The sequence below is a fragment of the Globicephala melas genome, chromosome 11, assembly GCF_963455315.2.
Source record: "Globicephala melas chromosome 11, mGloMel1.2, whole genome shotgun sequence".
Taxonomy (NCBI): Eukaryota; Metazoa; Chordata; class Mammalia; order Artiodactyla; family Delphinidae; genus Globicephala; species Globicephala melas.
Genome location: NC_083324.2, coordinates 966,160 through 981,715, shown reverse-complemented (window position 1 = coordinate 981,715; position 15,556 = coordinate 966,160). Strand labels below are relative to the sequence as shown.

General features: G+C 59.4%; 1 protein-coding gene across 16 annotated transcripts in view; it reads right to left on the bottom strand.

Moving 5' to 3' along the window:
• The window catches only part of MCM2 (minichromosome maintenance complex component 2), a 46,142-nt gene extending 40,753 nt beyond the window's left edge, over positions 1–5,389 (bottom strand). For 11 of the 16 annotated variants that reach the window (XM_060308728.1, XM_060308734.1, XM_060308733.1 and 8 more), the window contains exons 1-2: positions 5,090–5,217; positions 3,315–4,224 (exon numbers count right to left, since the gene is read on the bottom strand). The gene's annotated coding sequence lies outside the window, so the exon portion shown is untranslated. Of the gene's footprint in view, positions 1–3,314; positions 4,225–5,073; positions 5,218–5,313 lie in introns of those variants that run through there. The other 5 variants (XM_060308724.1, XM_060308736.1, XM_060308735.2 and 2 more) reach the window with 5 other exon arrangements.
• Positions 5,390–15,556: the final 10,167 nt, after the last annotated feature.

Genomic DNA, 15,556 nt, shown 5'->3' with positions numbered 1-15,556 from the left:
GGGGCGGAGACGCTGGTGTATTCTCCCAGCTGTCGGGCAGAGGCGGCGGCTCTGAGCGGTTCTGAGACAGGGTGGAGGGCAAGCACACACGCCCAGTGTGCAAAGCCACTGCAGCTGCAGGCATGAGCCTGCGGGCACCGGCCCAGAGACACACAACGGAAACACACACACATTTCAAGAATGTGCAGCTCTTGAGCTAGAAATTCCACTTCTGGGAAGCTGCCCGAAGGACAGAATGAAGGGTGTGGGCCGAGACTCAGCTTCAGGGAGTTTCCCTGCAGCGCAGCTCAGAAGCTGGCAGCACTCTGGATTCCAACGTGGCAGGAGAGCACGATGGGCTCAGCCCTCGGACCAAATGCAGGCGGATCCCTTCCTCGGGAAGAGCAGCCGTGTTTACCGTCACGTGAAGAAGAGGCCGCAGCTTGAGAACAGTCTAAATGCTCTGAGCCCATTTGTGTAAAGCGAGTGAGGACCAGTAAGGAAGCAGGGCTGTGGGGCTTTCCGTCCCTGCAGGAAGCGGGTGATGCTTTGTGGGTGAGAAAAACAAACCCGAATTGGAAGATGAACATGGCGTCTGCACACACCTACCCTCCCGTGTGCGACCATGAGCTGTGAATAAAGACTGAGGCCACGACGTCGCCTTAATGGCAGGCAGCTGGGGCAGCCGTGGTGTCCAGCGGGGACGCTGCTGCCACTGTGACCAGGGAGGGCCCCCAGGTACACCGGGTGAGGAACAGACTCCACGATACAGTAAGTGGGAAAAAAAGCAGAACAGTGTTTATGGTGCGTGATCATTTTGTATAAACCAGTTTTCGCGCACGCAGGAACGTAAACCATCTCTGGGAGGACCTGCAGGACACACAGCGGCCCATGTCTGGGGCGGGGACAGGTGTCCGGGATCAGGGTGGAAACGTGAGGCTCGTGGAAGCTGCAAACCCGTCCACACCTTGAATCAACACGTTATTTGCATGTGCTCCCTGTTCGAAAGCATGACGGAAACATTAAGGAAAAAGGAAGCACACACGTCTCAGGTTAGCACACAGCAGGGGCGTCCGAACACGTTAGCACGAGCACCTGCTCATGGCGATGCCTGAGCAGCGCCCGCCGGGCCCACACGTGCTCTCCGTGCCAGGCTCAGCTCGGGTGGGGCCAGGCGGGCGGGCAGCAGGGAGCAGTGGCCACCCAGGGCTCTGCCTCTCCAGTTCCCTCCGGCTGAGCTGCCAATTTTCTGCTAGGCTGGCCCGGCGGCTGCAGAGCCGCTTCTGTTAACCAACTGCAGCGAAGAGCAGAGCAATTAGGCAATTACACTGTTTTAAATGGAATTCAGAGCCCTGATGTCTCTCTGGGAGGGTGGCCTCGTGGCCTCACCTCTGCCCTGCATGGTGGGCAGGGGAGCAGGGGATGAAAGGGCAGGGCCGGCGACAGACCCCAGAAACAGACCCTCAGACCCGCGGCCCCTCCCGGCTCGTCCCCGCACACGGGAGCCGGTAGGTCCTGCACTCAACCACGCACTCATGTATCGAATGAACACCCAGCACGTACGTGCCAGGCACCGTCCCAGGCACTGGGATCCACAAAGTCCTCATCCTCCGGAGCCAGGGGACACAGATAACAAAGAAATAAGCGAGACAATTCCAGGATGAAACAGGAAGATGGGAAAGGGAACGGGTGGGGAAGAGGGCCAGCCAGAGTGCTCAGGCCTCCCCAAGGAGGTCACATTCCTGCCCTGAAGCTGGGGCTGGGAAGACGCAGACACACAGCTTTCCAGAGGGCGGGAACAGTAAGTGAGAAGGCCCCGAGGTATGCCCAGTCTCGGCTACTTCAGGCAAGACCAGAGATTAACACGGCCAAAGCAGGCAGCAAAGAGGAGGGACGGGCTGGAGCCTGCCTGTGGGCTGGCAGCATCCCGTGAAGCTCAGAGCGCTCGTGTGGAAGGGGCGTGTTATCCACGTCGGAGCTGGGAGGGAAGGGGAGTCACCCAAAACTGCGACCAGGACCGCGCAGCCTGAAGCCTGGCGCCAGGTGCTCTGGCCTCCACGTGCCTTGCGGCTTCCCTGACAGAGGAGCAGGTGGCCCCCAGGGCAGAGCCAGGGGCGGGGAAGCGCAACTGCAGAGGGAGGAGGAGCTTTTTTTTTTTTTTTTTTTTTGCGGTACAGGGGCCTCTCACTGCTGTGGCCTCTCCCATTGCGTGCGGACGGACGGAGCACAGGCTCCGGACGCACAGGCTCAGCGGCCACGGCTCACGGGCCCAGCCGCTCCGCGGCATGTGGGATCCTCCCCGACCCGGGCACAAACCCGCGTCCCCCGCATCGGCAGGTGGACTCTCAACCACTGCGCCACCAGGGAAGCCCGGAGGAGCTTTTTAACGGAACCAACTGGCCATGGAATCCCCTCCTTGTAAGGTGGTGAGCTTCCTGTCCTGGAAAGTAGGGCAACCCGTTGAGAGGTTTCTACAGAGGGAACTCCAGTGCTGAGCAAGGTGGGACCGCGTCTGTTTTCCACCCGGCCTGGGGGCGTCTTGGGGACTCGATGGACAGCATGCCTGCCAGCGCGTGATGCCAGGCAAGGCCCTGACCTCACGAGGCCCTGACCTCTCCAGGCCTCCGTCTCCTCAGCTATAAAAGGGAGGCAGCTATAAAAGGGAGGCAGTGGTACTTGCTCTGCATGTGCAAACCCTAGAAGAGAGCCCAGCTCGAGGTGCAGCCCGTGCTGGGGAGCTGCTGAATTATTTCAGCAGCCCGTGGGCTCCCATCACTTATTCTTCTCCTTTTTTTTCACTTGAAAACTTCGAAACACGTATATGGTAAAAAGAAAGAAAGAAAATACTAATCCACCCATCCAAATGGATCAACGGTGAAGGGTGTCTCCCTCCAGCCCTGGCCGAGCTCCTCCCAGAGGCCACCGCGGCAGCATCCTGTGGGGAGGGGTTGTCCTTCCAAAGCAGCTCCACACATCAGGGAACGTGCCTTTCCCGCACAAGCCGTAGCGTCCTGTACACACTCTCCTGTGCTCGGCTTCTTTCCCTTGCTCCAACAAAGCCATATGCACTGACTTGAGAGTTTTAAACTTCTGACTGGAATATACATCCTCACAGGGCTTCAAAGGTGCAATGATCAACACTGAGTACCCTCTCTCCTCCCTGCCCCTGACCGCCACTGCCCAAACGGCTACACACCTGCTCGGTTTCTTAGGGATCCTTCTAGTGTTTCTTTACACAAGTACAAACACATACCAACAGGCCTCTTACTCCCACACCCAGTTCCGCACGTCGGTTTTTTCCCTTAATGTCTACTGGCACGTAGATTTCCCCTTACCTGCCAGGACTCTCCTCGTTGCCGTTAACAGCTCCGTACTGTTCCCCCGGGGGCGTCCGAGGCAGCGTTTCTATACGGCTCCTGGGTGGGTTGTGATTTCACCATCACAAACACAGCAGCAGTGGCCCTCCTGATGTAACCTTGGCAACATGGTACCCGGCTGTGCCTGCAGGGGCCAGGGTTGGCGTGGGTTGCTGGGCCGGGGGAAAGCCTGATGGACAAACAACGTCCCCTCCCGAGGGTGCGTGCTGTGTGCTCCCACCAGCGACACGGCAGGGACCTGTTTCCCATGGCGTCGCCAAGTCGGTGTGTGCACACCTGATGGAGGTGCGTACTGGTGGGAAGCAGGGTATCTCTGGGTCCTTTGTTTCCGTTTCTCTTATCACACGTGAAGTCAGGCATTTGTCACATTGGTTCAGGGCCTTTGAGTTTCCTTTTTTTAAAAACCATCTATTAATGTTTTCTCCCCATTTTTTATTGGGTTGTCTCTTCTTGATTTCTAGGACCTCTTCATATATTGGTTAAATGAGACCGGACTATGGCCTGTGGGCTAAATCAGGCCCACTGGCTTATTATGCTTTTAATAAATAAAATTCCCCTGGAGCACAGCTGAGTAGAGCCTGTGGCCTGGAAGCGGACAGTATCTACCACGTGGCTCCTTACAGGGAAAGTATGCTGATTCCCATATAAGACTTCTGTGAGGTGAGTTGCAAACACTTCCGCCAGTTTGACATTTACCTTTTGACTTTTTTTTTCCTTTTGCTTTAAGTGCATTTTAAACGTTTAGCTGTCCGGACATCTTTCCATAGGCTAAAAGCTGCTTGACTTTAGAGGGTCCTTGCTTCTCAAAATGCACGATCTTTACGTACCAGACTCTGCAGTTCAGCGTCACTTGTGTTTCGCTCCAGAGCTAAGAGAAAATGAACGAAAAAGGCAGATTTAGACGAAAACTGTCTAGAAATTGTTGGAGAATTTAGCACTTGCACTCTTCCGGCAGGGGGTTTAACGGTCTGAGAGATGAAGTCTCTAAGGCAGGTGCGGGTACGATGACCCCTTTTTACAGACGAGGAAACTGAGGCTCAAAGGTTGTGCAGCCTGCAGGCCTGCGTGGACAGCACCGCCACTCCCACTGGGTGACCCCGGCCCGCCCCGCTGGGAACGAGACCCAGGGCAGGAGAGGCTGTCCGAGGGGACAGGGCGCGCCTCCTCCTCGCGCTCGCCTCGCAGCCCGGCGTGGGTCTCACGTCCTGCGCCCCCCGCGGCCCCGCAGCCCTCCCGGCGCAGAGCGGCGCGATGCTTGGCGCGGCCGGCAGGGGGAGGTGTCGCACCGGCCACGGCGCGCTCGGTCTGTCCGCTCGCTCCGCCACGGGGCTGCGGGGCTGCAGCTGACGGGGCAGAGCCGGGCCCAGGCCCGCGGACCCTCCGCTCGGACCCCGCGGGTCGGGCAGGCGCGCTGCTGCCCCGGTGCACCGGCACCGCCCTGCTGCGCCCTCGGCACCCCGGCCTGTGTCCGCACCCCGGTCCCCACCTGGTATCCCACCCAGGCCCCAGCCTGTGCCCCACCCCGACCCCACCTCGCGCCCACATCCCCAGACCCCAGCCCGTTCCCTCCACCGGCCCCCAGGCCTTCCCTCCGGCTTCATCTTCTTGCCGGGAGCTGTGGGCTTGGAGTCAGAGCCAGGGCAGGGCGGGGCCGGCCGCGGGCCTCGCAGTGAAATAGCCCCCCCGCCCCCCACCGCTGAGCTGCCTTGGAACCCACCGGGGGCTCCTGTCACCTTAAAATAGAATCCCGATGCGGTGGCTTGCAGACCTGCAGAGGCCCTGCCCGGCTGACGTCACCTCCTCCGCCGACTTCTCCTGAGGTCCGCACATCGCTCTTCCGCCTTCTTGCCGTTTCCAGCAGTCTCAAAGCTCCCTGCGCAGGCACTACCTGCCCTCCCCCCATGACCTTCCCGGGACTCACGCCCCCCACCCCGCCCCACCCCCCTTTCTAACGTACCTTCCTCAGGACACTCCTCCGCACCGGATCTCCAGGAGCCCCAATTCCTACCTGCATGTTTCTGCTTTGCGTGCCCCCTCCCCCAATACACACCCCCTAGGAGACCTGGGGCAGCCCCTCCCAGTCTCAGTCTCCACTGGCCGGCTCTCCACAGCGGACCAGGGTGCGTGGCACATGGCAGAGACTCCGTAAGTCAGGGGTCAAGGTGACCTCAAGCTGGGACTCTGCTGCTCAGGCAAGTAGACACTGGATCAGGTGGCCTGGGGCCCAGGCTTCTCTGGACACTGGCCATGACCTTGGCCTGAGCCCTTGGGGAGGGGGACACAGGTCAGCTCAGGACGAGGGCTTACTGGGTGCTGTGCGCTTTCCTCAACCCGCCTGACGGCGTCTCATAATAACCCCGTGAATTATGGCCCCATTTTATGGATGGGGAAACTGAGTCTCGGAGCGGCTAAGCCAGCTGCCCAAGGTCACACAGGGAGAAGCAGAGGTGGCTGAGTTTGAATCCAGAGACGAACTGCTTCTCTCCTGAGACAGCAGGTGCGTGAGCTAGGAGGGGCCTCACAGGGCCTCGCAACGACCGCCCCAGGGAGCAGCCGGGCACACTGAGGCTGCCGCCGCCGCACAGGTGAACACGGGCCGGCTGGGGCTCGGGGCCAGGGCTTCTGGGAGCGGACGCACACCCGTACAGCGCCCCTCCCGGGCTCTGGGAACAGCTAGCTGAGCGGCTCTCAGGGCCCCCTCAGGGTTGGCCCCCTCTGGGGTCTCTGGCTGTAGGGCCTCTGGATCCATGTCTTGGAAGCCTGGGGGTGGGATTCTGGGGCAGGAAAGTGAGCAGACAGCGGTGGGATCACGGGGGCGGGGGCTGAGGTGGTGATTCCCTCAGAGAATCCCTGGCGTACGTGCCCCTCGTCAGCGGAGCAGCCAGTGGGCCCAACCAGAGGCGGCCTAGGGCAGCAGCATCAGATGCTGCATGGCAGGGGGCGGGGGGGGGAGGGGCAGAGACGAGGGACAAGGCCAAGTGTGACGCAGGCGGGCTGGGGCGGGGCCCGACCAGAGCCTCTCCCCTCTCCCACCTGAAGGGGGACAGGCTGGGCCAGAGGGTGTGAGAGGGCTGGGAGGGCTGTGCACAGTCGTGGGAGAGGGTCACAGCAGGCCCTACCCTCCAGGCTCCCAGCGCACTCCGCACAAAGTCCAGACTCTTCCACCACAGTGACCAGGCCCTACCCGAGGGTGGGCGAGCTGCCTCTGGGCCGGGCTTGATCTTGTTCACCCCAGGGTCCCCAGAGCGGAGCTGGGCGCCGGCTGCACTGTAGGTTCTCAGTGAGTGAATGAATGAGTGAGTGAGTGGATGGGTGCGGTGGCTGGGGATGGCGGCCGCTCTCCTTCCCTGGGGATCCAATTAGTGGAAAGTCCCTGCGTGGCAGTGTAAGAGCTGGCTGGCCTCCCCAGCAGCCGAGGTCCATCTGCAGGCTTTGTTCAAAGATACTGAACTTCGCTGCTCAGCTGTACCACCACGGTGGGCTCAGCTCTCCCACGGCTGCAGCCCCGTCCTGCCAGGTGCTGCTGGGCCCTGCAAGGAGAAGTGTGGATTTAGGACCGGCTGGTCCAAGATCACGGGTCCTTGGGCTGACAGACCCTGGGGTTCAGCCCTTCCCTGGAGGCTCAGAGAGGGCAGGGGACCTGCCCACAGTCACACAGTGAGGCTGGGACCAGGGCTGCTTGAAGAGAGGGGCGGGGACAGGCTCAAAAGGCAGCTGGAGTGGCCCCTGACCAGCCTTGTCAGTGGCGGGGAGTGAGGGGGCCCGAGGCAGCGACACTGAACGTAGACCTGAAGGACGAGGGGGACCACGGACAGTGCGGCAAAGATCCGGAGGAGAGTGGGAGCAGAGAGCCTTGGGGAAGGGCAGCCAGTCTGTGAGGCTGCTGTGTCATGGGGAGGGAGCTTGGGCACGAGGCTGCAGGGCCCAAGAGGCCTGGACCGCCGGGGTGAGGCCCCAGGCAGCCACTGAAGGACTGAGATTTGCCCCTTGGCAGCCTTGTGGATGGAGGGGGCAGAGGATGGGGCTGTGATGGGGAAAAGCGGTCCTGGCCTGAGCTAGGGCAGGAGGGGGCTCAGTCTGTCACCCCCCAAGAGGACAGATGTCCCTGTGCCCTGCCACCTAGACCCCCAGCCCCCCTTCCCCGTCACCCTGGTCTGTGTCTCAGGGCCCCAGGGTCGTGTGCATGGCGAGGAGGAGGGACGGCTGCGTGGTCTAGTGGTCTGTTACCCCCGTTGAGTCCTGTAGCTTAATTAATGCTGCAGTGAACTTCTTTGTTTCTCTCCCCACTCCTCCTGTGCTGAAAACAGAAGGAAAACGAAAGTATGACTGAGCGAATGAATGAGGAAAGTCAGGAAGCCTAGGACCAATGGGGTCTCCCCAGCTCTCCCCTCCCCTCCTCCCACACCCCGTCTCCAAAGAAACCCCGGCCCCTCCCCCTGCAGCCTCCCTCTGCTCTGAACTGCCCCTCCCTCTCCACTGGGCTGTTGACACACCCTGCTCCTGCCTCTGCTCCCCTGGCAGCCAGAGGGCTCAGACCCACACCCGCCGCACTCCCCTTCCTCAGAGGAAAAGCCCACGCCATCTGTCCCCGTACTCTCACTTCAGCCACACTTAGCCCTCTCCCACTCAGCCCCAGAACGTGCCAGGCCAGCCTTGCCCCGGGGCCTTTGCACCTGCTGTTCCCCATGCCTGGATGCTGTTCCCCGGGGCCCCGTCGGCCCCTTTGCTTCCCTTGAGCCTCCGCCCTGAAGTTCAGAGATGCCTTCCCCGACCCCCGTCTGTCATACTCTCTCCCCTCTACCTCGTGGTTTTATGTTTTTGCCCCCGTCGCCGGGTGTCCCTCCCGCCTGTGCGTGGAGCTGAGGCCCGAGTGCGGCGGTGGCCCTGTGCCTGCGCCCTGCCCCCACGTGCGGTGTGTCTCCCTCGGCCGCGGCCAAGTTGGGGTGGTTTAGGCGAGCGTTTTGCCTCGGCGTTGGAAGGAGAGGCTGTGCTGGGACGGTGGCCTTGGTGACAGCCGCTGTCCCTGAGTGCAGGAGGGGCCTGTCACAATATTTGTTTAACAGGCCGGCCTGCTGAGCCAGGCTGCAAACACAGCGCTGCTAAGGGGGGCAGCCTCCTGCCGCCGGGCTCCCTCGCGGCGCTGGGGGCACGGTGCCCAGGATCCAGCGTCTGTCTGGCTGCCCTGGGGCGGGGCGCCCGTGACCCTCGCGGCCCCCGCCTCCCCGCCCCCTTCCAGCCCAGGCCCCCTCTGCTCCAGCGCCCACAGCCGTCTGCTGGAGCCCCTGGAAAGGCTCTCCTTGACCCTGGCTCCCTAAGGCGCTGGGGTGGGCCCAGCACTCTCAGCTTCTGAAGGCCTCGGTGGGGACGTCCTGCCGCACAGGCCCCTTGGGACTCGGCCAGGCCCTGGGCCACCAGGCTGCCTGCCTCTCACCGCAGGACAAGAAGGGGAGGACCTGCTCTGGACGGGGCTCCTGTGGGGGGGGGGAGGGGACAGGGAGGCGCGAGGCCAGCCATTTGTTTATTTGAAAGTCTCTTTCTTGTCTGTCTGCCTGTGTGTCCCTCTGTCCGGGCATCCCTGCTGAGCCAGACCCTGTGCTGGCATCTGGACACAGACGGGCGCTCGGAGAAACCCATTTCACAGGTGGGGCTGCTGAGGCCCACCGAGACCACCCAGCGCCCGCCCAGCCTGCACCCATGCTGCTCCTGTGGGGGGGGAGGCTCCACATCTGCACCCCCTGCTCTGCTCTGCCCCCCTGAACCCATCCCCTGATCGGCAGCCCCCTGGGCACGAGCTGCGGCCCCAGCGCCCCCGCCTGGCACGACTCCCCCACCTGGCACTCCTGCAGCCACAGTTTAGCACTTAGTGATACGCTCTGCTCACCAATGATCCTCGACTTGCGTGGGCTCCTGGAGGTAGGCGGCGCTCTCAGCCGCCAGCACAGCCTCCACGAGGCCGGCCTCCTGCCGCCTGGGCCGGGGGGCCACGCCCGCAGCCTGGAGCCCACGGTGTCCCACTGGTGGCCACGGACACAGGACCGAGGCAGCCCATCCACTCCCTTTACAAGTGTTCATCTGCCCCGCACCCCGTCCCTGCCCCCCTGCGGCCCCCGGGGAGCGGGCTGAGACCGTCTGCAGCCAGCGGCAGGCCAACCGCCCCCAGTTCTTCCTGAGCACTCTCACCCCCAAAGCCTGCGGCCAAGCCAGTGGCGGCGCCTTCCGACCCTGCCCCAGACGCACGCAGAATCGCCCCCGCCAGCTCCATGCCGTCCCCCGAGTCCAAGCGGCCTCCCTCCCACTGGATGACGGGGCTCCTCCTGGGACCACCCCCCCGCACCCCCAGGCCCCCAGCAGTCCATCCTCCACCCACAGCCGGAGGAAGCACAACGTCCCTCCCAAACTCTGCTCCACACGGCGAAAGGTAACGGGACAGAACCTGCCACCCACCCACACTCCACGCTCGGGGCAGAGGCCGGGGGCAGGGGGCTCCGGGACGGGTGGAGGAGGGCAGACCGTTCACCTCTGATGGCTAGACTGGGGAAGGGCCTGCGGGATCTGGGGAAAGACTCAGCTCTGGGCTCCACGGTGCCCCACCGGCCTGGTCCGACCACTGACTGTGCCACTGGGTCGGGACACCCGGGAAGGTTCAGGACGAAGCCCTGAACCTTCATCCTCACCTGGGGGTCCCAAGGCCCAGGGCACAAGGGAGCCTACATGGGGGGCAGCTGTTTGTTCAGGGCCGCCGGGAGGAGGTGGGGCTGGCCGCGGGCCCGCGGCATCCTCCGGCAGGGCAGCCCCTAGCCCCTGACTTCCCGCTCCTTCTGGCGACAGAAGCTCTACACGGAGGCCTCTTCGTCCTTGCTGCTCCCTTGCTCTTGACCTCCATCCTCTCCTGCTTCCGCCCCATCACCTGGACATCTCGGCTCTGCCCTCCTCAGACTCCCCTTTGCCTCTGAGACGAGGTCCCAGCCCACAGTCAAGGCCCTCAGTGACCCGTCTGCCCTGCCTCTCCCCGGCCACTCCATCCCCCGCCCCTGTGGAATCCTACACTGCTTGAAAACCAGCTAAAACCTGACAGCAGAGGGTCCCGGCAGACAGGACCTTAACCAGTGCTCAAGGTCAACACGCCTGTGTCTCAGGACCCCTGACGTGAGGTGATGGGGTCGCCCGTCTCTGGGTCTTCTGTCTGCAAACCCACAACTCGGTGGAATTGCGAGAAAGTGACAGACAAACGCAAGCTGAGGGACGGACGTCCTACAGAGTAACCGGGCCGCGCTCTTCCAGAGGGTCAGCAGGCCCTGAGGGACTCGTGGAGGACGAGCCCGGAGGGACCAGGAGGCCAGGTGGGGTCCTGGACGGGACCCCGGGCCAGAAGGAGGACGCGGTGGGAGACGTGGAGAATCTTCAGTCAGCAGTGTCCACCGACCTCATTTCTTAGCCACGATCAACGCGCCGGGTCACGTAGCGCGTTCGGGAAGCTCCTAGCTTTGTGCCTCCTTGTTCAAACTCAAGTTATTCCAAAAGGAAAAATTCAGAAATTCCAGCTGCTTAAAAATGCGTTGCTGTGGTTCTTACTGTAGCATAATACGTGCTCAGTGAAATAACTCAAATCGGCAGAGACTCGAGGTGCCGTCGGCACCGCCTGCCAGGGAGAAGCCCTTGCGTTTCCGCACCTGAGCATAGATTACTGCCATTCCTCTGTTTCATCACAGCTGCAAGCACGCTCTGTCCCGCCAGAGCTAAGGGTCGCGGAGAAACTGGTTTGCTGGGAACACAGAAGTGGTGGCCCTGCGGGGAGAGGCCTGGCACGGGGGGACGGCAGGGGGCAGGCAGGAAGGACTCTAAGACCCCCGGCCCCACGCCCCAGCATTTCCAGGTCAGCAAGGGGTCCGCCATCCAACCCGTTGCCTGAGCTGGAATCCTAGAGCCCGCACGAGGCCTGCTCCTCCCTTGTCTGCCCCACCCGAGCCCAGGCACAGGAACCCACACCCGCTGTGCAGCTGGACCTTTAGGGTAGGTCTGATGGTGACAAGTTCTTTCAGTTTTCTTTCTTCTGAGAATGTCTTGATTTCTTTTTCATTCCTGAAGGATATTTTCACTGGATATAAGATTCCGGGTTGACATTTCTTTCAGCACTTGAAGAATGTCTGCCATTTCCTTTTGGTCTCCATGGTTTCTGATGAGAAATCTGCTTTCAATCACATTGTTTTTCCCTTATACTTAAGATGTCATTTCTCTTACTGCTTTTGAGATTTTTTAGTTTTCAGAAGTTGTAATATGCTACGTCTCAGCATAGATTTCATTTGGTTTATCCTTTTGGGGGTTTTCTCAGCTTCCTGAATGTGTAGATTCATGTCTTTTGCCAAATGTGAGAATTTTTAAGCCAGTGTTTCTTTAAAAACTTTTCCAGTCCCACCCTCATCTTTTTTTTCTTCCTGAGATTCTGGATCACACAAATGCTAGATTTTTTTTTTTTTAATAGTTTCTTAGGTCCTTTAGGTTCTGTTCATTTTTAAAGTCTGTTTTAAAGTCTGTTGTTCAGATCGAGTCATTTTTATTGTTTTATCTTTAAGTTCAGTGATTTATTCCTCTGTCCCCTCCCCTTTGATGTTGAGCCCACCTGTTGAGTTTTAAATTTTGATTATTGCATTTTTAGTTCTAAAATTTCCACTTGAAAAATAAATAAATAAATAAATAAATTTTCCATTTGGCTCTTCCTGACATATTCTATTTCCTTGCTGAGACTTTCTATTATTTCATTTGTTCCAACTGTGTTCATTGTTGAAGGAGTTTCATAATGGCTGCTTTAAAACCTTTGGTAGGGACTTCCCTGATGGTGCAGTGGTTAAGAATCCGCCTGCCAATGCAGGGGACACGGGTTTGATCCTTGGTCCGGGAAGATCCCACATGCTGTGGAGCAACTAAGCCCGTGCACCACAACTACTGAGCCTGCGCTCTAGCGCCTGTGAGCCACAACTACTGAGCCCATGTGCCACGACTACTGAAGCCCATGTGCCTAGAGCCCATACTCCGCAACAAGAGAAGCCACTGCAGTGAGAAGCCCGCACAATGCAACGAAGAGTAGCCCCCGCTCGCCACAACTAGAGAAAGCCCGCGTGCAGCAACAAAGACCCAACACAGCCATAAATAAATAAACCTTTGGTAGATAGTACTAACTTCTGTATCCTCTGGGGTTGCTTTCTGTAGATTGCTTTTTCTCATTCAAGTTGAGATCTTTCTGGATATTGGTATGAAGAGTGGTTTGCAATTGAAACCTGGATTTTGGGGGGTTATGGTATGAGATTCTGGGCCTTATTTAAACCTCTGTCTTATCTGGCTTCCTCTGACACTGTTCTGGTGGGGGAGAGGGGACACCGCCTCATCACTGCCCAGTTGGGGTGGAAGTGCAGGTTCCCCACTAGCCCTCCTCTAACACTGGGGGTGGAGGGGTTTCTCATTACTGCTGGGAGAGGTGAGATTTCCAGCTCCCCACCAGATCCCACTGATGTGGCCCTTGCTGGGAGGGATGCCTCATGACTGCCACCTCATGGCCTCCTCCAGATAGCAGGGTGGGTGCCTGTGGTTGCTGGACTATGGTGGTGAAAGTCTCCACTCCCAGGTGGCCTCTGATGCCCCCCAGTGAGGGGGTCTTGACCATCCCAGGGAAAGGGAGCCTGTACCTCAAAGCAAATAGAACACAATGAGTTAATTAAGGAGTTAATTTAGAATTAAGAATTTCTGGGACTTCCCTGGTAGTCCAGTGGGTGAGACTCCATGCTCCCAATACAGGGGGCACAGGTTCGGCCCCTGGTTGGGGAACTATATCCCACCTTCATGCTGCAACTAAAAGTCCACATGCTGCAACTATGAAGTTCACATGCCACAACCAAGAAGCCCGCATACCGCAACTAAGAAGCCTGCATGCTGCAACTAAAGATCCTGCATGCCACAACTAAGACCTGATGCAGCCTAAATAAATAAATAAATATTAAGAAAAAAAAGAATTAAGACTTTCTAAAGGTCCAGGCTCTGCAGTTTTAAGGGATTTTTTTCCCCTGTGAAATAGAACCATTACATAAAATAAGACTCTGTTTGAGATGGGCTCACTTAGGATTTCATTCTCATTCCACATGTGCAAACGCTGAGGTGCTGGGAGGTAAGAGATTTGCTGCAGCAGAGCCAGCAAGCATCCAGCTCTGGGTACACGTGATGACTCTGCAGTGGCTCACTATCCTGTGGTCCAAGGTGGCTGCTCCAGCTCCAGCCATCACATCTGTATTCCAGCCAGTGGGAAGGCGAAAGCATGCCCCTTCTTTTTAAGAACACAATTCAGAGTTGCACACATCATTTCTGCTCACACTTCGCTGGCCAGCATTTAGGCACATGGCCACACCTAGCTGCAGGGTGTGCTGGGAAATGCAGCTTTTATTCTGGGAGACCCTGTATCCAGCTAGAAGTCTAGAGTTCTGTCTCCATGCGAGAGGCTTGAGAATGGATATTGGGGGACAATGAGCAGTTTCTGTTTCATCTTCTAATAAATATGACGAGTGCAGCCCTTGCCCTGTGCCGTGAACCCACCTTGCGCAGGCACACAGAGCACCTGCTCCCAGCGAGCCTGCCGTGGGCCCCACGGATGTACACATACGTCTAAGGCCAAACAGAGTGTAAGAGCCAGACCAGGGGAAAAGTAACACAACCCTGGGCAAAGGAGCTGCCACCAGCGCCCGAGGCAACTCCCAGGGGCTCAGCCCTCAGTGTCTACCTTCCACGCTCCCTGGCTCTGGGGGTGGGGGTGGGGAAGTAGGTCTGAAGCCTGTCCGGGCTGCACAGGACAGCGGGCCCCGCAAAACCACCTACTCGAGGTCACGTGGTTTGCTGGCTCACGGCTGAGACCCCTTAGTTCATGCTCCTTCTCGTGCCCCTGGCTACCGCCCAGGGCCCATCTGAGGCAGACGCACTGCCAGGGGATGGGCCTGCAGCTGGATTCACAGCCCCCTGCACGTTGCTCCTGAGTCAGACAAGGTCTGCGCTGCTCCTGGGCCCCAGACGGCCCGCCCCCTCTGCCCTCCTCCCCTCCTGGCTCAGCCCGCCCCAGCCTGTGGCCTCCTTGCTGAACCTGGACCTGCCAGGCTCGCCCCAGCCTCTCCATGCCCTTGCTGCACGGCCCCGTCCCAGCTCGCCCCCTCCAGCCTTCACACAGCTGCTCTGGGTCATTAGGGTTCAGCTCAGACATCAGCTTCCCTGACCACCCCCTCGAAGTCCCCCGCCTGCCCAGGGCCTTCTCTGTCTGGTCACTGCTGTGTTTAGGTCTCTCTAAAATGATCTGTTACTCGGTTACGTGGCTTCAGTCGGTCTCCCCTGAATGTGAGCTCCCTGAGGGCTCGCGCTCACCGCCACCTTCGCAGCGCCGGGGGCAGAGGAGGTGCTCAATCCACGTGGGTGAGGTAACGGAACAAAGGAACACACGACCTGCCCAGGGGAGAAGGGACCTGGGCCTGCTGGGACCGCTCGGAGCCGGGAGAGTCCTTTCTTCAGCTCTGAGCTGGGGGAGGGCAGGCTTCCCGCCTCCCAGGAAAAGTGTGTGCAGTGGGGAGAAGGCGGCTGCCGGGGATGAGCTGACCCAGGTTCGAATCGCCATCCAGCCTGCCCCCCCTCACACCCGCTGACCCCCTGGCCCCCAGTGTCTGCGTCCATAAAAGGGCTTGACGATGAGCCCCCCGTGGAGCAAATGGAGCGAAACGGGGTGACGGCGGAGCGGTCTGCTTGGCCGCCAAACACCACGGGCTGCGCAGCGCAATCACGGGGCGTCTGTTGGTATTTCCTCTCCGCCCTGTAAGCAGGGCTGGCGCCTCCCGAGGCCTCTCTCCTCACCATGACGGTGCTGTGTTCTCCCTGGGTCCTCACACAGTCATCCTCTGTGCGTGTCTGTGTCCTGATCTCCTCTCCTCAGAAGGACACAGTCACATTGATTCCGGCCATCCTGGTGACTTCAGTGTAACTTAATCACCTCTTTAAAGGCTCCGTTTCCAAAGACAGTCACGTCCTGAGGTCTGGGGTTAGCCCTTCCGCATGTGAATTCTGGGAACAACAGCTCCTAAGAGGGGAGGCCGGCTCTTCTCCAAGGTTGAGAGAGGCCCTCAACTTTCAGCTGGGTTGTTTTTCTTTTTTGATCTTGGCATATTAAAAAATGAAAATATGCCTCA